Source organism: Dendrobates tinctorius, unplaced genomic scaffold (assembly GCF_039654945.1).
Source record: "Dendrobates tinctorius isolate UK_male_01 unplaced genomic scaffold, ASM3965494v1 ptg000028l, whole genome shotgun sequence".
NCBI lineage: Eukaryota > Metazoa > Chordata > Amphibia > Anura > Dendrobatidae > Dendrobates > Dendrobates tinctorius.
In genome coordinates, this window is record NW_027361696.1 from 46,119,035 (window position 1) to 46,145,928 (window position 26,894).

Genomic DNA, 26,894 nt, shown 5'->3' on the forward strand with positions numbered 1-26,894 from the left:
CTCACTATTCTGCTGGTGCAGTCACTGTGTACATACATTACATTACTGATCCTGAGTTACCTCCTATATTATACTCCAGAGCTGCACTCACTATTCTGCTGGTACAGTCACTGTGTACATACATTACATAACTGATCCTGAGTAGCCTCCTGTACTATACTCCAGAGCTGCACTCACTATTCTGCTGGTGCAGTCACTGTGTACATACATTACATTACTGATCCTGTACGGATCCTGAGTTCCAGCCTGTATTATACTCCAGAACTGCACTCACTATTCTGCTGGTGCAGTCATTGTGTGCATACATTACATTACTGATCCTGAGTTACGTCCTGTATTATGTTCCAGAGCAGCACTCACTATTCTGCTTGTGCAGTCACTGTGTACATACAGTACATTACTGATCCTGTACTGATCCTGAGTTACATCCTGTATTATACTCCAGAGCTGCACTCACTATTCTGCTGATGCAGTCACTGTGTACATATATTACATTACTGATCCTGAGTTACATCCTGTATTATACTCCAGAGCTGCACTCACTATTCTGCTGGTGCAGTCACTGTGTACATACATTACTGATACGGAGTTACATCCTGTATTATACTCCAGAGCTGCACTCACTATTCTGCTGATGCAGTCACTGTGTACATATATTACATTACTGATCCTGAGTTACATCCTGTATTATACTCCAGAGCTGTACTCACTATTCTGCTGGTGCAGTCAATGTGTACATACATTACATTACTGATCCTGAGTTACATCCTGTATTATACTCCAGAGCTGCAGTCACTATTCTGCTGGTGCAGTCACTGTGTACATACATTACATTACTGATTCTGAGTTACATTCTGTATTATGCCCCAGGGCTGCACTCACTATTCTGCTGGTGCAGTCACTGTGTACATACATTACTGATCCTGTACTGATACTGAATTACATCCTGTATTACTCTCCAGAGCTTCACTGACTATTCTGCTGGTGCAGTCAATGTGTACATACATTACATTACTGATCCTGAGTTACATCCTGTGTTATACTCCAGAGCTGCACTCACTATTCTGCTAGTGCAGTCACTATGTACATACATAACATTACTAATCCTGTACTGATCCTGAGTTACATCCTATATTATACTCCAAAGCTGCACTCACTATTCTGCTGGTGCAGTCACTGTGTACATACATTACTGATCCTGAGTTACATCCTGGATTATACTCCAGAGCTGCACTCACTATTCTGCTGATGCAGTCACTGTGTACATACATTACATTACTGATTCTGAGTTACATCCTGTATTATACCCCAGGGCTGCACTCACTAGTCTGCTGGTGCAGTCACTGTGTAGATATATTACACTGTTGATCCTGTACTGATCCAGTTACATCCTGTATTATACTCCAGAGCTGCACTCACTATTCTGCTGATGCAGTCACTGTGTACATACATTACTGATTCTGAGTTACATCCTGTATTATACTCCAGAGCTGCACTCACTATTCTGCTGGTGCAGTCACTGTGTACATACATTACATTACTGATCCTGTACTGATCCTGAGTTACATCCTGTAGATCTTTTATTATAAAAATGACAAACATAATAATAATTATAATAATAATAATAATAATAATAATAACAGAAATAACAAGAATATCAGCCAGAAAATAATCCGCATACTGAACACTGGTCCAGCCGCTCATTCTCTCCTCTCACACATATTATACATATATACAGAATAATAACTAATATTAAGTACTTACACCTTCTGATCCGGTCACCAACAAACTAATAACAAACAAAATAAAATAAACAATAGCAAACAAAATATATATACATACTTTTTTTTTTTTAAATTTTAAATAAATTAACAACAAAATATACAAATATATACAATACTAAACTAAACACCTCACACTGAAACCCACCATTCCCAACCCCCGCACTGACCTGAGAGCTGGTCCTGCATCTGATGCCTCAGTCCATGTCCGACGTCCATAGGCCAGATCAGGCAGTGCCAGTGTTTCCCCAAACACTCCAGTGTCCCATAGTCCCGCAAGATAAACCCACCTCCCCCCTTTTCCCAACACCCAACCTAACACCTACACCCAAATCTATATCCCTATATACAATATATACAGCAGCACACACTACAATAACCACAAAGCCCAAGTTCGGCACCTGCAGCCCTACATGACTGTATACTGATCACAAAACAAAAATCTACAGTGTCAGCAGCAGCTCACCACCAGGAAAGGAGATGACCAGACTAAGGCACATTAAAAGAAAAGCCCCTCCAGAGGAGAGCGGCCCTACGTGTGCCCAGTCTCTCACACTCCAGAGAGCGCACCTTCACCAGGTCACCGAGTATAGTCCTAAACACACCGTCCACTGGGTGGATTTTCCGTTGCATCAATACTAAGCACCTTGCGTTCCACGTGTGATACCTAACCACTGCGCTAACTAGAAATAATGTGCAGCGGTCCCGGCCACCAAGGTCTCTGAATGCTCCATAGGCCCACTGCGCATAGGAGAGATCGGCCAGCCGAGACCAGCCAATGGAGGCGCCCATCCTTTTGTACACCTCTGTGTTGAAGGGACAATACAGCAGGAAATGGTCCATGCTTTCCAGCACGGTACCACAATGCTCCTGAGGACAGTTCCTGTTCTCAGAGCTCCTACACTTCAGATTGACCCTCACACACAGTTTCCCATGGAAGCAGCGCCAAGCCAAGTCCCAAAACTTCGAGGGGATCCTGATAGAATTCAAAAGATGCAAACCCACCCCAAGATCCCGACTTGGGCAATCCCTGAGCACCAGAGGCCTCTGGAAATGGGTCAACAGAACCCTATTGTCAAGGAGTTTCCTTGGCAGAGTCCTGTTCTCCCTCATTCCCAGACCCCACCGGCGAATTACCTTTAGAACCAAGGTAGCGTAAGGCGGAAGATGTCCATGCGGTGTGCGAAGATCCTTCACTTGCCCTCCTGTCTCCCATTCCTGGAAGAAAGGCTGAAACTATCCCCTACAGGAGAATACCCACGGAGGAATACCCACGGAGGAGACCTCTCTTTCCAGAGGTTTGCAATATTGATCTTAATGAAGATATCCACAAGGAATACCACAGGGTTGACCATACCCAACCCTCCTAGTCTCCTCATACGGTAAGTAACCTCCCTCTTGACCAGGTTCAGTCTATTCCCCCATAACATTTGGAAAAGCAAACTGTAGACCCGAGTCCAGAGAGACTCCGGCAAGATGCACACACTGCCCAGATAAATCAGGTTTACCCTTTCCACGAGGGTCAAAGACCAACCCTTCCTTTGGTTCACCTTCTGAGTGGCAATCTCTAGCCTGCTGTCCCAGTTTTGTTTGGGGTAATCCCCCTGGCCAAATTCAATGCCAAAGACTTTTGCAGAGACTTTGGGTCCTGGAAGGGTGTCCGGGATATCATAACCAGGATCTCCTCCTCCCAGCCACAGACGCTCACACTTATCCCAGTTGATCTTGGACCCGGATGCCTCCGAGTAGCGATCTACTCTGACATAGAATCATAGAATCATAGAATGGTAGAGTTGGAAGGGACCTCCTGGGCCATCTGGTCCAACCCCCTGCTCAAAGCAGGATTCGCTAAATCATCCCAGTTAGATGTCTGTCCAGCCTCTGTTTGAAGACTTCCATTGAAGGAGAACTCACCACTTCTCGTGGCAGCCTGTTCCACTCATTGATCACTCTAACTGTCAAAAAGTTTTTTCTAATATCTAATCTGTGTCTCCTCCCATTCAGCTTCATCCCATTGCTTCTAGTCTTTCCTTGTGCAAATGAGAATAAAGTTGATCCTTCTACAATGTGACAGCCCTTTAGATATTTGTAGACAGCTATTAAGTCTCCTCTCAGTCTTCTCTTTTGCAAACTAAACATTCCCAAATCCTGCAACCTTTCCTCATAAGACAGGGTTTGCAGACCGGTCACCATTCTGGTCGCTCTTTTCTGAACTTGCTCCAGTTTGTTGATGTCTTTTTTAAAATGTGGTGCCCAAAATTGGACACAATATTCCAGATGAGGTCTGACCAAAGAGGAGTAGAGGGAAATAATTACTTCACGTGATCTAGACTGTATGCTTCTGTTAATACATCCTAGAATTGCATTTGCCTTTTTTGCTGCTGCATCACACTGTTGACTCATATTCAGTCTGTGATCTATTAGTATACCCAAGTCTTTTTCACATGTGCTGTCACTTAGCCCTATTCCTCCCATTCTATATATGCTTTTTTCATTTTTATTGCCCAGATGTAGTACCTTGCATTTCTCCCAGTTAAAAACCATTCTGTTAGTTGCTGCCCACTTCTCCAGTTTATTTAAATCTTTATGAATCCTCTCTCTCTCTTCTCTAGTATTAGCTATCCCTCCTAGCTTTGTGTCATCAGCAAATTTAATCAGTTTACCCTCAATTCCTTCATCTAAATCGTTGATAAAGATGTTGAACAATACAGGGCCCAGGACAGAGCCCTGTGGTACCCCACTTGAGACATTCTTCCAACTGGATGTGCAGCCATTTACGACCACTCTTTGGGTCCGATCACTAAGCCAGTTATGAATCCACCTAACAGTTGCCTTGTCCATTCCATACTTAGTCATTTTTTCAATAAGGATTGTATGAGAGACTTTGTCAAATGCTTTGCTGAAGTCAAGATATACTATATCTACAGCATTTCCTTGATCCACCCAATCAGTAATACCGTCATAGAAGGAAATTAAATTAGTCTGACATGACTTATTAGTTACAAACCCATGCTGACTCTGTTTAATCACTTCATTCTTATCCAGGTATTGACATACATGTTGTTTAATAATTTGTTCAAAGATCTTTCCTGGTATAGAAGTCAGACTCACCGGCCTATAGTTGCCTGGGTCCACCTTCTTCCCCTTTTTGAAGATAGGAACAACATTTGCTCTTCTCCAGTCTTCTGGCACTTCTCCTGTTCTCCAAGAATTTTCAAAGATTATGGAGAGGGGTTCAAAAATTTCTTCTGCTATCTCCTTCAGTACTCTGGGGTGTAATTCATCTGGACCTGGAGACTTGAATTCATTTAGGTTAGCTAAGTGTTTCCTCACTATCTTTCTGTTTATAGATATCCTGGATTCTTCTATTCCCTTAATAGGACAGTGAAGAACAGTTGATGTTACATTTCCTTTCTGAGAGAAAACAGATGCAAAATAGGAATTTAAAAGTTCAGCCTTCTCAACATCCTGTCTTACCATTTCATCATTTTCATCCTGTAAAAATCCTATAGCATCTTTGACTTTTCTTTTACTTTTGACATATCCCCAAAATCCTTTATTATTGCTTTTGACATCTCTTGCAAGCCTCAATTCATTTTCAGCTTTAGCTAATCTGATTTGTGCCCTGCAGGTTCTGCAGACAGCATTATATTCTTCTTTAGATATGCCTCCCTCTTTCCATTTTATAAACATTTTTTTCTTCCTTTTTAGCATGTGCTTAATTTCTGTGTTCATCCATCCTGGTTTCCTTAAATGCTTCCTATTCTTCCCTCTTTTCGGAATTGTTAACAACTGTGCTTTGAGAATTTCATTTTTCAAGATTTCCCATCCTTCCTGGACATTTTTGTCTTTAAGGATATCCAGCCATTGGATCCCTCCAATTCTCTTTCTGAATCCCTTAAAATCTGCCTTTCTGAAATCTAACCTTGACGTCTGAGTCTTCACAGGTCTTCCGCCTCTAGTTATCCAAAATTCTAAAATAGCATGGTCGCTACCTCCTAGGGTCCCAGCCACTTTTACCTCCTCAACCATTTCCTCCCTGTTTATAAGGATTAGATCCAAGGTAGCAGTTCCCCTTGTTTTCTCCTTTACCTTTTGGAAGATAAAGTTGTCAGCAAGAGAGGATAAGAATTTCCTTGACCTGTTAGTTTTGCCTGAGAGAGATTCCCAACAAATGTCTGGATAGTTGAAATCTCCCATGACAACTATGTCATATTTTTTGGAGAACTTGGCCATTTGATGCATAAAGAGTTCATCCATATCTTCAGCTTGCACAGGCGGCCTGTAGTAAATGCCTACAATGGTGTCCTTTCCATTGTTCTGTCCTTGTATTCTTACCCAAACAGTTTCCACAGAACTCCCATTCTCTGAAGCTTCAATCTCTGTGCAGATATACGCATTTCTAACATACAATGCGACACCCCCTCCTCGTTTATCAAGTCTGTTTCTTGCAAATAAGTTGTATCCTTCTAGTCTTGTATTCCAATCATGTGTATTGTCCCACCAAGTTTCAGTGATTCCAATGACATCATATTTCTTTTCCTGTGTTAGTAGTTCCAATTCTCCTTGTTTGTTGCCCATGCTTTGTGCATTAGTATAGAAACATTTTAGTTTGTGATTGGTTTCTCTTTCTCCAATATTTTTATTAATTAGATTCTTTCGTCTTTGTTCTTCCTTTCCACTTCTAATAGCAGAGTTCTCAATAGCATTTGTCAGGTGTATGGCTTTTTCTGGTCTTTTGCTTCCCTTCCCATGTTGTTCTAGTTTAAAGCTCTCCTTACAAGTGTAGCAAGGCGACTTCCAAATACCTGCTTTCCAGTCTTCGTAAGGTGCACCCCATCTCTAGCAAGTAGTCCATCGTATAAGTAGTTCACTCCGTGATCCAGAAATCCAAATCGTTGCTGACGGCACCATCGACGTAGCCAGTTGTTCACCTGCAGAATCTTATTCCACCTCCTTGTTCCATGGCCATCCACTGGGAGGATGGAAGAGAAGACCACCTGCGCTCCCAGTTCTTTCACTTTCTTGCCTAAGTCTTCAAAGTCTCTGCAGATGGTTTCCAGGTCGTTTCTTGCGGTGTCATTTGTCCCCACATGTAGTAGCAGGAATGGGTAGTCATCTGTAGGTCTGAAGAGTCCTGATATCCTGTCAGACACATCTTTAATTTTTGCACCTGGAAGACAGCACATTTCTCTTGAAGTTATATCCGGTCTGCAGATAGCGGCCTCTGTTCCTCTCAACAGGGAATCCCCCATGACCACCACTCTCCGTTTCTTCTTCACAACATTTTTCTTTCTCCATCCAGGAGGACTCTGAAGGCGTACAAGGTTGCTGTTTGTTGGCAAAGTCTTATCCTGATGTATTTCTTCATCGTTTTCCTGCGTGAGAGCCTGGTACTGGTTTCTGAGCAGTATGGGTGCTGACTGCCTCCTGATCCTCCTGCTTCTCTGGGTCACATGTCTCCATTCCTCTGTTTCTTCAGGTGCACTTCGAATTTCTTCTCTTTCTGTATCATGAAGAGATAATTCTGCTCTGTCCAAGAACTCTTCACCTTCCTTAATGATCTTCAACGTAGCTAACCTCTCTTCGAGATTTTGCAACTTTTCCTCCAACAGGGACACAAGCTTGCATTTGTGGCATGTGAAGTTTGGCTTTTCCACTGGTAAATCTGTGAACATGTAGCAAGAAATGCAGCTCACCAAATGGCTCCTGGCCTCTTCCATCTTGAGATTTCTTAAAAACGATGAAAGATGAGACAAAACTCTTCACTTATCCCAGAAGGCACTGGGAATATGCAAATGATCTCCTCAAGACTCTTCCCCTGGTTTTCCGATTTCCTCTTTTCAGCTGCAACGGCCAAAACCCAGTGATCGTTGAGCTCGCGGAGACTCTTCACTTATCCCAGAAGGCACTGGGAATATGCAAATGATCTCCTCAAGACTCTTCCCCTGGTTTTCCGATTTCCTCTTTTCAGCTGCAACGGCCAAAACCCAGTGATCGTTGAGCTCGCGGAGACTCTTCACTTATCCCAGAAGGCACTGGGAATATGCAAATGATCTCCTCAAGACTCTTCCCCATCCCCACTCAGCCACCCTGTCTCCTCGTAAGAGGAAACAAAAACAGTGACTTCATTGGCATACGCCACCACCCTCAGAGTGGCTTCCGGTGCTGCCCGGTCCATCCCGATCCTGGCCAACAGTCCATGCTCCACCCTCCTAAGAAGTGGGTCAATCGCAAACACGTACAGCTGCGGGCTCAAGGGACAACAATGGCGAACACCAGATCTAACCTCAAAAGAGCTGCCAATCCAACCATTCACAAGCGGGAAACTCTCTGCCCCACCGTACAAGGTTTTAAGCCAATCAACACCCCCCCCCCCGGCAGGCCATATCCCAGAAGGACAGACCAGAGGTACTCATGATTAACCCGATCAAACGCTTTTGCCTGGTCCAGTGACAGCATGTACCCCTTCCAGTGACCAACCCTACCCTGCTCCACCGCCTCCCGGACACCGAGCAGAGCACTAAATGTGCTGCGACCTGGAAAAGAGCAATGCTGGGCCTCCGAAAGGAGTCGGGGTGCAAATTTCTCCAGCCGATTAATCAGCTCCTTTGCCAGAACCTTCCTGTCTGCATTGAGAAGCGCTCTGGGATGCCAATTCTCAATGCACGATGGGTCCTTACCCTTTGACAAGACGATCATGGCAAACCTCCTCATTGACTTTGGCAGAGTACCTGAGTAAAGACACTCATTGAATACCTCAGTCAAGAGGGGAACTAAAGAGTCCTTAAAGGTCTTATAAAACTCAGATGTTAAGCCATCTGGACTGGGCAATTTGTTTTGGGCAAGCCCTTCAATCGCCAACTTAACTTCCCCTTCCCTGATCATCTCTGTCAAAACGTCAAGAGAGGGGTCTACCCCTGGTTCGGGAATGGCTTCAGCCAGAAAAGCTGACATCTCATCCCAATCAAGACCTCCAGGATCCCCGATCTGGATCGCTTCAGGGACCCCGTACTGTCGACCAGTCCTGTAACCACTTTACTATTCACTGACATCTTGCAGTTTCTGTAAGGGTTGGGCGAGCGGTACTTCCTGTAATCCCTCTCAAAAACCAAAGATGCGTGTCTATTGTACTGACACCTCATGAGCAAAGAATTCACTCTGGAGATCTCCTCGCGGCTACCTCCAGTTGAGACAAGATGCTCAAGTTTCCTCCTCAGACCCTGATACAGGCGGTACCTGTTCAGATTCCTGAGGCTCGAGAGCTGGCGGAAGAATCTCGCCACCATTTTCTTGAACATCTCCCGCCACTCTGACTTACTACTACAAAGATCCAGTAAGGGTACCTGGCTCTGAAGAAAATCCTCAAAGGACTGTCTTATATCCACTTCTTCCAAGAGAGATGAATTGAGCCTCCAAAAGCCTCTTCCCATCCGGAGGGTCTCTGTAACATTCAGAGAAAACAAAATTAAACAGTGGTCAGAGAACTCCACCTCAACAACAGACACTGCTGAAGAGACAGCTTCCTCCTTTAAATAAAACCTATCTATTCTGGACCTACATTTACCTCTATGATAGGTGAACCCCTCGTGGCCTGGGATGTGCCGAATGTGGACATCCACCAGGTGAGCCTCACTAGCTATACAATTAAGGGCGACGCTATCATAAGTCAGCTTGTCTCTGGAACCTCCTCTATCTCGGGACATCGTGACAGTATTGAAGTCCCCTCCAAAGACATCCTGCCGACTTGTAAAAAGGTAGGGCTTGATTCTCATAAAGAGACACTTCCGGTCCCACTTAGATTGGGGACCATAGATGTTAATAAGCCGTAGCTCTTATCCCTTCATGAGGACATCTAAGATCAGGCACCTCCTCATTTCTAACTCAATTACCCGTCGGCATTCCACCGGTGAGGTAAAAAGGACAGCCACTCCGCTATACGGCTCAGCCGCAAGAGACCAATAGGAGGGCCCGAGTCTCCACTCCCTTTTGGCTTTGAACACATCTGCCATGTTTGGTCTCTTGCAAAAAGAAAATGTCAGCTTCATCATGGCTGAGAAAGTCAAAGGCCGCAAATCTGGCTGTAATTGACTTCATGCTGGCGACATTAATGGACGCCAGCGTCAACGGAGAGGGTACCGCCATCATTGGTGATTGAGTTAGATGGCTTTCTTCTTCCCACTCCCCTTATCCTCTGCCTCAGAGGAGGAATCCTTCCCCCTCTTTAATGACACAGAGGTGTCCATTCCCATGTGATTTTTCTTTTTGTCGTCCTTGTCTCCAGACTCTGGGCCAGTCCCTCCCTCCAGGACCTTACATTCCCAGAAGAAGGAGATTCGGCACCCCCTGTAAGCTCCACCGAAGCCGGAACCTCACCCTCAGCTTCCACCTCAGAGGAAGAGATGTTCTCAAGGGCTTGGAACCAGTTAGAAAGACCAATTAGAGGGGAGTCAGTTTTTCCTTCCTTAGGTACCTTGGTCAGAGTTGGAGAAGATGTTTTATCTCTCTTCTTTTTGGTGCCGAGCTTACGCTTGTCCTCTAGCCACTGCCTATTATCCTCATCCATACTTTCATAATCGGAGGATTCGGAGGCAGTGGCAGTTTCCTCCCTGTGGATCCTCCTGACCTCCTCATCCAACTCATCCCTCGGGGCCTCAGCAGCAAGACTGGCATCCAGGACAGGGGTCACCGCAGTAGCCCGGGGCTCGCCTAGCTCCCTCTCCTGTCTGCGCTTGTCTAGACGCCTCAGCTGGGCAGGTGTCTTTTTATTGCTTTTCCTCCTTGGCCCCTCAGCTCCCTCACCCCTGCTAGTCCCTTCCCCAGCAGAATCAGCCTCACGGCTTTCTCCCACCGGGGTCACGACTGCATTAGCGAAGGAGTGAGGACAACGGCTGAATGGGTGACCTAAGTCACCACACAGGTGGCACCTAATCTCCACACAAGATGCAGCAAGATGGCTGATATCCCCACACAATGCACATTTCTGCACAGTGCAGTTTGCACTTTAGTGTGTGGGGTCGCCGCACTTGTGACAGAGCTTCGGTTGCCCCTGGTAGAAGACCTGGATATGATCCCAACCCAGGAAAGCAGGTGATGGAATGTGGGCAACCGTACCACCTGAACGCTTAAGTTTTACCATAAACGTTCAGGCCCCTGACCAGATACCATACTCATCGCGGTTTTTCTTTGGTATTTCCACCACTTCTCCATATCTGCCAAGCCACGTCATGATGTCATAACAAGAAAGCGACTTGTTACAAGTCATCACGGTCACTTTCTTGACTTGATTTTGGCGAGGTACCGCCTGGATGGCAAAGTCTCACCAGCCGGGCTCATTTTCTGCCATCTCATAATTCGATCAGAAGAGCTCAACCCCCTCTGGCCGAACAAAGCTGACAGCAAACTCAGGCATGGAATAGGGATAGGCATAGATGTCTATAGCCTTGAAGCCCATCTTCAGCAGGAGCTCCACAACCTTAGACCTTGGAGGACACGCATCACTGCCCCTCCACCGAAGACGAACCACATTCCTACGCACACTACCTGGCCCGGCTGTCGGAAGGGACCATACTGTGTTTCCCCCATTTTGCTCTCAGAAGGCCCCGAGGCCATGCCTCTCTATCCAGAAGGATAGATCAACCTCACGACTCTCTACCATTAGTGATCTCTCCCCCTTCTTTAGAGCCTCCAGGAGACGCCGCTGGAACATGCAGTCCCCACAGCCCGGAGATGAGGAGGACGCCCTATTTCCCCCGGAGGTGACAGCGGCATAGCTAGTAATGGGTACTGCCACCACCGAGGGGCAACCGGACCAGTGTCCACATCAACACCAGCAGTATCACTATTACCCACCTCCAGGCATCACACTATCGGATGTTATTGTAGCGGTGCGGTATGCTCTGAGGCGTATGGCTTGCCACTGACTGGCGCTGACTATAGCTCTAATTCCCTATCCACATGCGTAATATCAGAGGGAAGAGGTTTCAAATGAGTCAGTCACCAGAATCATACATCCATCACCATTCACACATAGCAAGTATAGTCTATACTAGCGCATGGGAGAGCGGCCATTCGGGCCTTTTATAGCCATGCGCTTCCGGGACCTTCCAGACCTCTGAGATGGGCCAATCAGATCAGGACAAGGACCTGAGCACGTGACCTCCGATCTCCACTGGGAGATCGTCTCGTGGGCATGCCCAATAGCGCGGCGAGAGGACTTAGCCTCTGGAGTGGTTTTCTGCAAAGCAGGTTGCGCTACCATTGCTCGTCAAGAGGTGGCAGCAACATCCAGACCCAGAGAGCTGGTCTGAGCAGGGTGCCTGGATCGCCGAGATTGCTGTGCAGGTCCCTGAGTGGTTGGAAAGGAATGGGAGACTGCTGGATGTATGGCTCTGGATTCCTGCTGTGCAGTTGCAGGAATCTGACAACAGGGGGTGACATTTTGACCTCCGTATCATCAGGCACAAGGGGCTCAGTCTCCTCCACAGAACTGGAGGAGACCTCACCCCTGGACTTACAGGTGCCCTCCGCATCATGTTGGTAATTTCCATTGCTTCATTAGGCGCTGCTGATCCTTCATATCAAAATCTTGCTGACCAGCGGCTCCAACGCAGAACAGGATTTTGGGAGGATGGGAACGCCCGTCCCCGACAGCCCCCTCACACTGCAGCCGCTTCTCAACTAAGTGATCAGCGGCAACAGCATTCAGGGGTGCCGAGGCCACCGGAGCTGCCCCCGACACTGGAGCGCTCCCCCCCCACTGAGGAGCACACCACAGCATCATGGCCTGACCGTATACCCGCCACCGGGCTGCCCTCACTGTCCAGCCTCTCGGTTGATGCACCTGCTGCTACGTCCCCGCTACTACAAGCAGAGATGGAGCTTTGCGCCTCACTACCGTGCTCTATACTCTTCCCGCACCTTTGCACCGGATCCACAGCAGAACCCGGGCTGGGTTGGACAACGGGGCTTATACAGCGAGCTGACCCTGCAGCCTACTCGTGCGGAACAGGGAGGGGGCATATACATAGCTTACTGCTTCCTGGAGCTTTGGCTTGTTTTTCTTTACCTTTTTCCTCTTGCCCCCAGGTGCCTCCTCTGGTAAATCATCACCAAGATGGAAGTTCTGAAGGCACACTGGGGACTCCAGGAGCTTGATCTCCGCCATTAGTGCCCCTCCCTGGCCACTGTTGTCACTGTCCTCCCCAGAGCCAGCAGAACTGCGACCAGATGCCAATGTCGCCTGTCCAGCAGGGAGCTCGCTGCATGTGGCCTGCGGGTGACTTTGCAGGCTGCCAGGTGGGGCTTTCTGCTGGTCATCAGCCTCATCATCATCATCCACCTGGCTCTCAGGCTGCAGCCCCATCTGTCTTTGCTCTCTGTTATCAGCCATATTCCTGAATCTGTCTTCATTGAGCAGTTTTTCTTTAAATGGTCCACTCTTCTCTCTTATGAAGGCTTTCCTCACTTCCAGCTCATTAATATCAAGCTTCAGTTGCTTTACCTCTGCCTGGAGTTGGGTCTTCCTGGGTCTGGAGGAACCTTCAGCTTTGGCGCTTGTGCAGCGCAGCTCCTCCCGGAGCCTCCTTATGGTCTTACTTGCCTCTTCATACTCACGGAGGTGACTCATGACCCGGGAGGCATAGGTGGGCACAGACTCCCTTGGTTTCTGCAGCCCCCAACCTTCCTCAGTGAGGTCGGCCTCACCTCCGTGAGCACTCAGCTTTCCTCCGGAAGGACCGCCATCTTGCACGCTGCTAGCAGGCTTCTCCTCCATGTTGGAAGCCTTACTGCTTCTCTGGGTCTCTGCAGGCCTGGGGGGAGTAGGAGCCACATTGCTGCGACTCCTGCTGGAGCGTCTCACCCCCGAGTCCTCTGATGTGCAGGCCGGTTGATGATTTCTTCTGTTCCCTGCCGGCCTGGTCCGGGAAATAGAAGCCTGGGACTTGGCTCCACTGCTCATCCCAGGAAACCCACTCCCTCCCTGGGTAGGAGAGAGAGCAGGTCCCTGGGTGGAGAGGTGTTGGATCTCAGAGCTCAGGAACACACAGCAGGATCAGTGTCGACCGCACCCACAATCACCACAATGAGCAGCAGCTGAGCAGAGCTGCACTCACTATTCTGCTGGTGCAGTCACTGACACTGTGTACATACATTACATTACTGATCCTGAGTTATGTCCTGTATCTCTTTTATTATAAAAATATCAAAAACACAATACATAAGACAGACAAAAACAACATTCCAGAAATCAAATACCACGATACATGAACTAAAATAAACCACACCGACATACAAAAAAAAAAAAAAACTTGTGCAAATATGCTAGTTTACGACAGTCCATCTCTGAAGAACATAGTGCAGTGTCTCCAGGCTTTGCAGCCTGAGGGACCCCCAGCAGGAACCTCCAAAAAAAAAAACAAAGAAAACAAACAAACAAACAAAAATCCATTCCTTCACATTCAACCCCATTCACACCTTCACTCATGCTCCCATTCATTCCTATATACTGGATTTAAAACAGGAAAGTAAACACTTTTTCTGGCCCACTGCCTTAAACAGAAAAAACAGCCATCTTGGCAGACCCTCAACTACTTCCCCTCAACACAGCAAGAAACCACCCCCCTTTTTCCCTTTTTTTTTTTTATATATATATATTTTTTTTTTTTTATTATTTTTTTTTTCCCACCACCCACACCACAGGTCCACAAGTTCGTAGCCTTTTCCACACCTAGGTCCATGAAAGTTTATGGCCTCAGAAAAAAAAAACAGCACCTCAGGGTCCAGGAAAGTTTATGGCCCGTATCTACATTTCCTTATATATTTCCCATGGTCCTTGGTGTAGTTCCCAGGCCATCTCCTTCTGATCTTCGGCCCTTGATTTCTCAGGGTCCATTCCAGGGTCCAAACTTCCCCCCTCCCTCCCGCAAGAAACCCCCACCCAACCTGACTGTACCCCTTCCCCCTTTCCTAACTATAATATATACATTTTTTTTTTTAAAAGCACCATCCTAGCGACATACATACAATACTGCATACATGTACAGATACACAAAAAGCACATACTACACTTGTTATACACCTAAGATACGACCTGCTATAACCATTGATAATATTACCCAAACAATAAGTATTAACCACATTTCCAAAAACCTTGCCACAGGCCCAAGTTTGGTGCCTGCAAGCCCAATATCCATTAAATTTCATGCTTCCAAAACAAAAAGCTAAAGTGACATGCACCAGCCCAACACCAGGAAAGGAGTTCTGGAGGCCCCATCCCTCACTAACACATTCACCCTGTCCCTCAACAACTAAGACTGTCCCTACTTCTGTCCCTACAAAAAAACTGTCCCTATCTGTCCCTACCTGCCCCTACTCTACCTAACTTATCATAACTAACTCTCTATCTGTCCCTCAGTGCCTGTCCCTCCCTGTCCCTATCTGCCCCTAATTCTGTCCCTAACACCCAGTGAAACTTATGCTATCCCTACCCTCATTCACACGGAGCTAGCTCTCCCTTGAGTGCGTTTCTAAAAGGAGAGGCCCCTCCAAAGCCAAGAGGCCTTCCTCACACCCAACCTTTCGAACTCCAAAGAACGGACCTTCACCAGGTCACCCAAGATGTTTCCTACCACCTCATCCCTCGGAAGGGTTTTTTTCCGCGTCGAAACTAGGCACCGTGCATTCCAAGTGTAGAACCTAACCACTACACTGACTAGGAATAAAGTGCACGGGTCCCGGCCACCCAGGGATCTGAACGCTCCATAGGCCCACTCAGCGTAGGAGAGGGACGCCAGCCGCGGCCAACGTATGGAAGCACCAACCCTGTTGTAAACCTCTGCATTAAAGGGACAATGAAGCAGGAAGTGCTCCATGCTTTCCAGCACGTCGCCACACTCCTCACGGGGACAACCCCGATCATCGGATTTCCTGCACTTCAAGTTATCCTTTACATACAGCCTCCCGTGGAAGCAGCGCCAGGTCAAGTCCCAAAACTTCATGGGGATCCGCTTAGAATTTAAAAGCCCCAGCCCGACCTCCAGATCCCGGCCTGGGCAATCCTTAAGGGCCAGGGGCTTCTGGAAATGTGTCAACAGGACCCTCCTGTCAAGGCATTGCCTCGACATGGTCCTGATTTCCCACATTCCCAGACCCCACCGGCGGATCACCTTCAGAACCGGGGTAGCGTAAGCCGGGAGATGCCCATGAGGTGTGCGTAGGTCCTTCACCTGCCCTCCTGTCTCCCATTCCTGGAAGAAAGGCCAAAGCCAACCCTTGCAGGAGACTACCCACGGAGGAGCCCTCTCTAGCCAGAGGTTGGAGATGTTAGTCTTAAGAAAGGTGTTTACTAGAAACACCACCGGGTTGACCATACCCAACCCACCTAGTCTCCTCGTACGGTATGTAACCTCCCTCTTGATTAGGTTAAGCCTATTCCCCCATAACAATTGGAAGAACAGGCTATAGACCCGTGTCCAGAGAGGTTCCGGCAAGATGCACACACTGCCCAGGTATATTAATAAAGGTAGCAGAAAGCCTTTAGCCAGGGCAACCCTTTCCCTCAGGGTTAAAGACCAACCCTTCCATTGGTCCACCTTTTGGGCGGCGATCTTAAGTCTGCCCTCCCAATTTTGCTGGGGGTAATCCCCGGGGCCAAATTCGATGCCTAGAATTTTGGCGGTGGCCTGGGGCCCTGGAAGGGTGTCCGGGAGATCAAACCTGGGATCTCCCCCTCCCAGCCAGAGACTTTCACACTTATCCCGGTTGATCATGGACCCGGATGCCTCCGAGTAGCGCACTACCTCCGACATGACCCAATCCGCCTCCCTTCTCGAGGACACGAAAAGGGAAACATCATCGGCATACGCCACCACCCTCAGAGAGGACCCAGAGCCCGCCTGGTCCACCCCGACTCCCGCCAACGGTCCACGATCTATCCTCCTTAGGAAGGGATCGATCGCGAACACGTATAAAAGCGGGCTCAGCGGACAGCCCTGACGGACCCCAGAACCCACCTCAAAAGGGCGACCTGACCAACCGTTCACCAGCGGAAAAGTCTCAGCCCCTTGGTACAAGATCTCTAACCATTTTACAAACCTCCCAGGCAGACCATACCTCAAAAGGACGGACCAGAGGTACTCGTGGTTGACCCGGTCAAAGGCTTTCGCTTGATCTAATGACAGCAAGTACCCCTTCCAGTGACCTGCCCTACCCTGCTCCACTGCCTCTCGGACACCAAGCACAGCACTAAAAGTACTGCGGCCCGGAACAGAGCAATGCTGGGCCCCTGAAAGGAGCCGGGGTGCAAACTTCACCAGCCGATTAAACAGCACCTTGGCCAGAACCTTCCGGTCCGTATCGAGAAGCGCTATGGGACGCCAATTCTCGATACGGGACGGATCCTTACCCTTTGACAGAATAATGAGGGCTGACTTCCTCATTGAGTCGGGAAGAGTGCCCGAGGAGAGACACTCATTAAATACCCCTGTCAAGAGGGGGACCAAGGAATCCCTAAAAGTCTTATAGAACTCGGATGTTAAGCCATCCGGACCTGGCGATTTCTTGGGCCGAAGCCCATCAATGGCCAGTCTCACTTCCTCTTCCCTGATTTCCTCTGCCAAAACACCAAGAGAGGGATCACCCCCTGGCTCAGGGACGGTTTCAGCCAGGAAAGCCGACATCCTGTCCCGATCCAGATCCTTCTTTTCCAAGAGGTGTGAGTAGAAGGATCTGACCACCTCCAGGATCCCTGATTTGGATCTGTTCAGGGACCCCGTACTGTCGATCAGTCCTGTCACCATCTTACAATTCACTGACATCTTACAGTTTCTGTAAGGGTCGGGTGAGCGGTACTTCCCGAAGTCCCTCTCAAAAACTAAAGATGTGTGTCTATCATACTGACACCTCTTGAGCAAAGATTTCACTCTGGAGATTTCCTCACGGTCACCTCCAGTCGAGACAAGCTGCTCAAGTTTCCTCCCCAGGGCCTGGTACAAGCGGTGCCTGTTCAGACTCCTGAGGCTCGAGAGCTGACGGAAGAACCCCGCCACCCGCTTTTTGAAGATCTCCCACCACTCTGACTTACTACTACAGAGATCCAACAGCGGTACCTGGCTCTGAAGAAAGTCCTCGAAGGATTGTCTCACCTCCGCTTCTTCCAGCAGGGACGAATTGAGCTTCCACAGCCCTCTTCCCATCCGATGAGTCTCTGCAACATTCAGAGAAAAGAAAATTAGACAGTGATCGGAGAACTCCACCTCAACGGCGGACACAGCAGAAAAGATGGCGTCCTCCTTCAAAAAAAACCTGTCTATTCTAGACCTACAGCTACCCCTATGGTAGGTGAAACCTCCGTGACCTGGGGTGTGCCGGATGTGGACATCCACCAGGCGAGCTTCGCTGGCTATGCTATTCAACGCGACGCTATCATAAGCCAGGCGATCTCCGGGACCCCCCCGGTCACGGGACCTCGTAATGGTGTTGAAGTCCCCACCGAAGACCACCTGCCGGCTCGTAAAAAGAAAGGGCTTGATCCTCAGGAAGAGACATTTGCGGTCCCACTTGGACTGCGGGCCGTAGATGTTGATGAGCCGGAGCTCTTGTCCCCTCATGAAGACATCTAGGATCAGGCACCTCCCCATTTCCAACTCAGTAACCCGTCGGCATTCAACAGCTGCAGTCTTAAAAAGGACTGCCACCCCGCTATACGGCTCGGCCGCAAGAGACCAGTATGAGGGCCCGCACCTCCACTCCCTCCGTGCTTTATAGATGGCCCCCATGTCTGTTAGTCTGGTCTCTTGCAAGAATAAAATTTCTGCCTCAATCCGGGAGAAAAAATCAAAGGCCGTGAAGCGAGCCGCATCTGACTTTATGCTGGCAACATTAATAGATGCCAGCGTCAACGGGGCGAGTTCCGCCATCATGGGTGATCAAGTTGGATGGCCAACTTCTTACCACTGCTATCACCTCCACCTGGGGAGGGGTCGGACACCTTCCTTTTCAGGGAAGCTCCCGTTGTGTCCATCCCACCCCCCCCGGTGTCCTCGCCCCCGGGTTCCAGGTCTGTCCCCCCCCCAGGAGGAACACTGCCCCCTGAGGGACGGACCCCACCATCCCCCGAAGGACCCTCCGGTGGTACCCCCGGCCCAGCATCCTCGTCTTGCGGCCCATCATCCGAGCCTCCGAGGACGCTGAACCGGTTGGAGAGATCAATCAGAGGGGGGTCAGCGGGCCCTTCCGTGCGCACCCTGGTGGTCGGGGGCGGGGGAGATTTTGAAGGCTTGCCAGCCTTCTTCCCCCCCGATTTGTTACGATTGGCACGTTTACTTTTGCCACCCGCTGCTGTAGGCTGCTCCTGGACCTCCTCATCAACACTTTCATACTGTGAGGACCCGTCCGAGTCAGCCGCTTTATCCTCCCTCTCCATCCTCCTGATCTCCTCTCTCACCACACTCTCCCTCAGGACCTCAGAGGCTTTTGCCACGGGCCTGGAGGGAGGAGCAGGCATCGACCCGGTTGCCCGAGACTTCACCTGCCCCCCACCCCCATGGCGTTTTTCTTGCCTCCGCACATACGCGGGGCCCCTCACCTTGGCATTGCCCTTCCTCACCGGTCCCTCAGCCCCTTCCCCTCTGCCACCACCTGCCACAGCTGCAGGAGCGCCGCCAGAGGTTTCTCCCTCACGGACTCCTCCCGCCGGGCCTGCAGCGGCATTAGAAAAGGAGCGAGGGCAGCGGCTGAGAGGGTGACCTAGGTCACCACACAAGTGACACCGAATGTCTTTACACGAGGCGGCCAGATGACCTACCCCACCACACAAGGCACATTTCTGTACCTTGCAGCTAGCGCTGAAGTGAGTGGGGTCGCCGCACTTGTGGCAGACCTTCGGTTGCCCCTGGTAGAAGACCAGGATCCTGTCCCTTCCCAGGAACGCCGAGGAAGGGATGTGGGTGACCGTGCCGCCGGAAACCTTCAGTTTAACCATGAAGGTCCAGCCCCCCGACCAGATGCCGAATTCGTCCCTGTTCTTTTTGGGGACCTCGGTGACTTCCCCGTAACGGGAAAGCCACGTCATAATGTCCACGCCGGCAAGTGACTCGTTACAAGTGACCACGGTCACTCGCTTGACGGAATTTTGGCGAGACACCGCTTGCGCAACGAAGTCTCGCCATCCGGGCTCTTCCCGCACCAGCTCATAGTTAGACCAGAAGAGCTCAAGCCCCTCTGGCCGCACAAAGCTGATGTCGAAGAAGCGGGACGCCGAAGGATGTATCAGGGCAAAGATGTCATTCGCCCCGAAGCCCATCTTAAGGAGGAGCTCCACCACCTTGCTCCTAGGTGGACAAGCTTCACTGCCCCCCCACCTAAGACGGACCACATTCCTCCTTTGCGGCCCCTGCCCGGCTGTGGGGAGAGACCAAACAGTCCCTCCCTCCCTTTGGTTTTGGAAGGCAGCAAGGCCGTGTCTCTCTATCCAGAAAGACAAGTCCACTGTCCTCCCCTCTACCACTATCGACCTTTCTCCTTTTTTGAGGGCCTCCAGGAAACGGTGGTGCAAAGCGCCGTCCCTGTAGCCCGGAGGCAAGGAGACCCCCCCAGGACCACCCCGAGGACCACCCCGACCCCCAGCCGCGGCCCCCGCATAACTATGTTGGGGTCTTGCGGCCAGGGGGGCAGACGGGCCAGCCCTCCCACCACTACCACCACTTGTGCCAGCACCCTCATTCGTCCTCCCACTCATTCTCCCATTCACTCTTATTATTTGCATTCACTCCAGCACACTCACCCACATTCACAGTAGCACTCACTCCCTCATCCATGTCACTCATATCACCATTCACTTCAGCAAACATCTCCTCAAATATGTCCACTCCGCTTTCATACTCACTCTCACTCGCACAATTGGTGAACATAGCAACATTTTTTACATTTTTAACATTTCCCAAACCAGTGTAGTTCCTCTCTTTGCCTGCTGGGGGCCCTGAGCTCTCTTGCTGGGAGCTACTCCAGCTCCTGTCCAGGAGCGCTGCTGCCCCTTTAAATGCCTCAGTGCAGATGACATCATGCACTCTGCCCTGGCTGGGCCTAGGAGCAACAGCAGCTCCTGGTTTCAGCTCCATTTTTTTTTCTTTTGCTGAGTTTTGTTTACTCTGGGCAGGGACGGCCACTGGCACCGCTCCCTGCCCTGCATTTTTCTTCACCCCCGCCGCCGGCTTGCCAGGGAGCGCCAGAGTCCCCGCACCCTCACATGAAGGTAGGTGGGCCGGGGACCCCGACAACTCCCCGCCAGCTTTTGGGGGCAGCACAGCATTACTTGGAAGGGTGGGTGGGACAGAGGGCAGCGGGCCCGCAGCGGCCACGCCCCCCCCGCCGGTCGCAGCCACCCCAGGCAGAGCCGCGGCCCCCTGCGAGGCCACGGCCCCCCCGGGTGACGCGAGCACAGCGGGCGGAGTCGCGACCGCTGAGGCCACGCCCCCCCCGCCAGTCACAGCCACCACGGGCAGAGCAGCGACCCCTTGCGAGGCCACGCCCCCCCCGGGCGACGCAGACGCAGCGGGTGGGACGACGGCCGAGGAGGACATGCCCCCCCCGCACGCCACAGCCTTTGCAGGCCGGGCAACACTCGGGGAGGCCACGCCCCCCTCACGGACCACCGCTGCCACCCCATGCCCACCACTTGAGACAGGCAAGGCCGGCCACTCCCCCTCGTCGCCCAGCGGCGGCGGAGCCCCCTGCACGGACCCCTTTTTGGGTCGACGTGCCGGAGACCCCGCTCTCACCACAGGCGCCGACATGGGAGCGACCAGCACTTTGCACCGCCTCAGCTGCTGCTTGATGTTCTGTTCGCCCTTCCTAGGCTTCTGGACCCCCACTAGCGATCCAGACTTAGCGGATCCGTACGTGGGGGGTCCAGAAGCCCCAGCACTCGCCGCCGGAGGTGCGGCCCTGGCTGTACCAACTTTACCTGGTGCCAGGCCAGCCTCCCCTGCCACCGAGGGCTGAGCCTGGACACCACCACCAACACCACAACCAGCACCGACCTCCATGTCGCTGCCCTGGTCTGAACTGTCACCAGATGCGACAGTCAGGTCACAACAGTCATCTCTCTCCCCGCTCCCTCGCTGCGGACCCACCACAGGGCCCGAGCCGGGGTGGGTAGCGGGTTCCACACAGCGGGACAGAGGGGCCCCGGGAAGAGGAGCAAAAACCAGTTGTTCCTCCACGCCTTCAGAGGCCTTACGCCTGCGCCTCCTGTTTCTCCTCTTCCCGGTTGCCTCATCCTCCGGGCAGACTTCATACCCAAACAACAGCGTGCCAAACCGTGCTGGGGATTCAGTCTGCCGTACTTGTTTAAGGATGAGGCAGCCCCCCTCAGAACTACTCCCGCTCCCTCCATCCTCCCCCTCGCTCCCGCTTTCCTCCGCGTTACTGGAGTCCAGCGGGAGGGCCACCTGCTCGGGGGCTATCCCGCTGCATGTTACCTGACTCACGCTGGTGTCCGCCAGGTCTTCAGGTGGAGGTGGCCCGGATGTGGTGTGGGCGCCATCTTGCTCTTCCTCCTCCTCGCTTTCCTCCACCTGGATGGGGACTCCTGACCCCCCAGGAGACCCACCGGCCATGGCCCTGAACCGGTCCTCGTTTTGAAGCTTTTCCTGGAAGGGGCCGCTGCCGGCCATGATGGTACTTCGCCGGTCCTCCAGGGCCCGAATCTCCCCTTTCAGCCGCTTGACCGTGGCGGTGACCTCCGCTCTCTTTGAGGCAGGGAGCCTGTGTTTACTGATGACCCGGGCTCCCTCCAACTCCCCCCGGAGTCTCCTGAGCTGCTTGCCGGCCTCCTCGTACTCGGAGAGGTGGGCATGAATGCGGGAGGCGTAGGTGGTAGCTGGCTCTCCCGCAACCTTGGAGCCCCAGATGTTAAGGGGGGGCCCTGCCTCACCTCTGCCGGCTGCACCTCCGGGGGAAGGGCCCGCCACAGCCTTCACTTCGGGGGTCCTGGACCCTGGAGCCTTGCGGCCCCCTGGGGTCCGCTTTTTCCCCATCCCTGGGACTAGCTGGCTGTGCCTTGGGCCTCCTGGTGGTGGATGAGGCCCCCCACCCCCAGCTGGCTTGCCGGAGGGTGGGAGCCAGGGGCACAGCCCCGGCGCTCAGTCCCAGGGAGAGTCCTCTTTCCTGGGAAGGGGGCAGATGGAAAGTCCTTGCAGGAAAAAAAAACCTCCCTTCCCAGGAGCTTAGCAAAACCCCAGCCTGCAGAGGCTCAGCTGCGACGCTCCTCCTCTTCTGGGGTGTGTCCAGAGCTGCACTCACTATTCTGCTGGTGCAGTCACTGTGTACATACATTACATTACTGATCCTGAGTTACATCCTGTATTATACTCCAGAGCTGTACTCATAATTCTGCTGGTGCAGTCACTGTGTACATACATTACATTACTGATCCTGAGTTACATCCTATATTATACTCCAAAGCTGCACTCACTATTCTGCTAGTGCAGTCACTATGTACATACAGTACATTACTGATCCTGAGTTACATCCTGTATTATACTCCAGAGCTGTACTCATAATTCTGCTGGTGCAGTCACTGTGTACATACATTACATCACTGATCCTGAGTTACATCCTGTATTATACTCCAGAGCTGCACTCACTATTCTGCTGGTGAAGTCACTGTGTACATACATTACATTACAGATCCTGTAGTGAATCCCCACATTGCATTACATGGTACTTGGCTCTGGAGGACAGTTCTGTGGATTAGCTTCTAGAGGGAACATTCTTCTGGACATAACGACAATCAGTGAAGCCAACGAGGATAACAAATATGAAAGCCATTTGACGGCGCGGCTGAGAAAAGACGCTATGCGCTATTGTAGCCATCATGCCAATTGCAGTGTGTGCATCACTAATTATCTCAGTGGAGTGCAGCTCGCGGATAACGAGCCAATCTGTCTGCCAATTAATGACATTCACACTGATGAGGACAAACCTCCCTTAATCCATCCAGACTATAGATGGAATGCCTGGTATAGGAGTATACTGTGGGTATCAGCACCTGGAGAGGTGTCACTTATTTAAAAAAAAGGCTTTTATTTATGATGGGTACGTGCCTATGGTGGGAGGGGGCAGGGGTGTGTACACCAGGCCCTAGTATGGTGAGAGTGCTCAGTGGTGTCCATTCATACATAAGACAGTAAATACAGGGTCCCACTGGTCTTGGAGCAGGGCGTAGAGGGCCTGAACTTAGATTTAGGGGCCTATCGGTTCCAAGGTTTTCTGTAAAACACCCATAGATGTTTTTGGAATTTTTAGAAAATTGAAAGGATGCTTGAAAACCTCTCCAATTGTGATGGTGAAAATATTAGGATGAAAGACAAACACGTTGTAGATTATCCTCGTCCTTACCTGGGTCCGGGAAGCTGAGATTTAAGGAGATTCATGATGGGGTCCTCGCACTTTGTAGCTGCCCTAGCATCTGCCTGTATCAAGGAGTGACTTTTTTCTGTGACTAATAAGAGTCCCAGCGGATTTCACTTTGTGGTGACAATTTTCTCAACATATCACAGGGGGACGCAAGGGTTAATAAAACTTGACAGTGTGAGGACCCCCCACATCACAGGCAAATCTATGGGCAGCTCAAGATGCTGTGTGGCGTAATGTACCTGTCACAGAAAAGAATTGGCCACATGCTGGTGCGACTTTATGCAGGGTTACATGTTTCAGAGCAGTCTCGGGGGCCACGTATTACCATTTATCACATGCCCGGAAATTCTGAAGAGGAAAAAGATAAATTCCTGGACTGATTTGATCCTGTTACATCAGCGCTTCCCACTACAATAGGATCACAGGTCTGCTGTGAATCATATGGTGGCGATCTGGAGTCAGAACCCAGGAATCTGCTCTTCTCACTCTGTTCTCTTCTTCCCTTTACAGGACTGAAGACCCGGTGTGATGTGCTTGGTGCAGGAATCACCTGTATGCGGAGCACCATCATCTCCATCATTAATCGTGGCAGGTAAGGAACTTTTTCCAGCCTCCACTTCTGAATCTCAGCACTAGAGGGCGTGAGGTCCTTGCAGTTTCTCTACCAAGTAACGGTTTGTCAGACCCTGGAGAAAAGTAGGAGGGTCCCGACCTATCCCCCCACTGAGCAACACTGGACACTGCTCAGATATTCTGGCATCATGGATGGTGATGAAGGTGGAAAACTTCTAGGAGCGCAGGTCAAAGAAAACCACTATATACTACTACATACCAGTATATACCACGATAAACTGAATGTCGCTATATAAATCATATTTGTAGAGTGGAATGTCATTGTGTCTTCAGTTTTCTTTGTTGCATATTGAGCTTTTGTGCTAGAAATAAGTGGTAGAATGAAGAATCTATTATCTATTTATCTATCTATCTATTATGTATTTATTTATTATCTAGCTATTGTAAGGTAGCGCTGTCATTCAAGGTTGGGGACATTCGCTTGGCAGCCAAATAATCAGATCCGGCATGGGTTTTCCATAAAGCAATAACAATCCATGTGGTTTATTCAGGCATCATAAACCCACAGCAGCAACATAAAGTTCATATAATTAGCATAGCGTCCATGATAGAGCTTCACTCTGTTCATCCTGTAGTCATACAGGTTGTGCAATTTTCAGTACTTAGGCTCTTCAGCCTCACAGATATCTCACCCCGTCAGGGTTGCCTCATGGCTGCTTCAGCTCACTGCAGACGTTCATTCCCTCTCCCTGGGAACTGTCAGACACTTGCAGCCATTACTCACAGCATTCACGGGCTGTCAGGCAGGACGTCCCATCTCCCAGCGGGACCTTCCACAACGGACCAACCGGGTCCAAGCATTCACTCATGTGACCTACCCTGGCCACCTTATATGGTCCGTAGCCACGCCCACTGAGTCACATGGCTATGACCTCATCTCATGTCCTTCACACTCACATAGTCTTTTACTACCAGTGTTTTCAGACTCACCCCTGGGTGGACTTGTAGGTAGCTCTCCCTAACACATTGGCACGAAAGGTCAGCTCTGCTGATCAGCACATAATCAAGCCTTCATCCCGAGGCCACCCACCTTGAGATACATCACGATCATTCAGCATCCTACTCCTATCAGGACACTGGAAATGCTTATACGCCTGTCCTGGGACACCCACACAGTGCCCCCTAGCGGACATAGTGGTCACTACACCACACTATATATTATGTATTAGCTATCTATCTATCTATCTATCTATCAATCTATCATCTCTCTATTATCTATCTTTCTATATATCCTCCTTCTGATAACATAGGATTGGGCATGCTAAAATCCAACATACCCAATCCTTCTTTCCATCAATGTCTGCCTTTGCAAGACACCATCACTTATGACACCATAAGGTGTCATAAATGTACAAGACAGAAATCCCCTCTAAGCCACATTCACATGTTCAGTATTTGGTCAGTTTTTTACATCAGTATTTGTAAGCCAAATCCAGGAGTGGGCGATAAATCCAGAAGTGGTGACGGGTTTCTATTATACTTTTCCTCTGATTGTTCCTCCTCGTTTTGGCTTACAAATACTGATGTAGAATACTGACCAAATACTGATCGTGTGAATGTGGCCAAAAAGTGCAAGTTCTATCAGCCAATCACATTCCTAATCTTCAGACGTCTACATTGATGTGGCTGCTGAGCACGGCTAGTGTTGCCATCCTTCAGGATCTGCTTCAGAGAAGTCACCGCACCTTTTTATTACCATTAATTCTTCAAAAATCTGTTCATGGTTTTCAGGAGGATTTTGGAGAAGATCTACTCCAAAAAAAAAACCACAGAATTTTTTTTCAAGAGTTCCAAAACCGAAAATATAAAAAATATTCCTTCAGCGAACGCTTCTCCCCCAGGAGTTTTTTTTTTAAAAAAAACCTCTTTAGGAAATAAAAAGTTTCAAAATCTGTTCATATGATCAGAAAGGATGTCTTTTTGGAGCAGAATTTTTTTTTTTCCTGTTGTTGAAACTATAGCTAGAAAGCATCTGTCTGGCGGAAAATCTCAAGCTTTCTAAACCCTGAAGCCGTAAAAAAAAGTAACAAAGGACGGAACAAAAGATTTCACCATAGACAT

General features: G+C 49.9%; 1 long non-coding RNA gene across 1 annotated transcript in view; it reads left to right on the top strand.

The window, feature by feature from the left end:
* LOC141085343 (uncharacterized) overlaps window positions 1-25,094 on the top strand; it is a 198,964-nt gene extending 173,870 nt beyond the window's left edge. The window contains exon 5 of the long non-coding RNA XR_012231278.1: window positions 24,711-25,094. This is a non-coding gene — a long non-coding RNA (uncharacterized lncRNA). The remainder of the gene's footprint in view (window positions 1-24,710) is intronic.
* The last annotated feature ends 1,800 nt before the right edge of the window (window positions 25,095-26,894 follow it).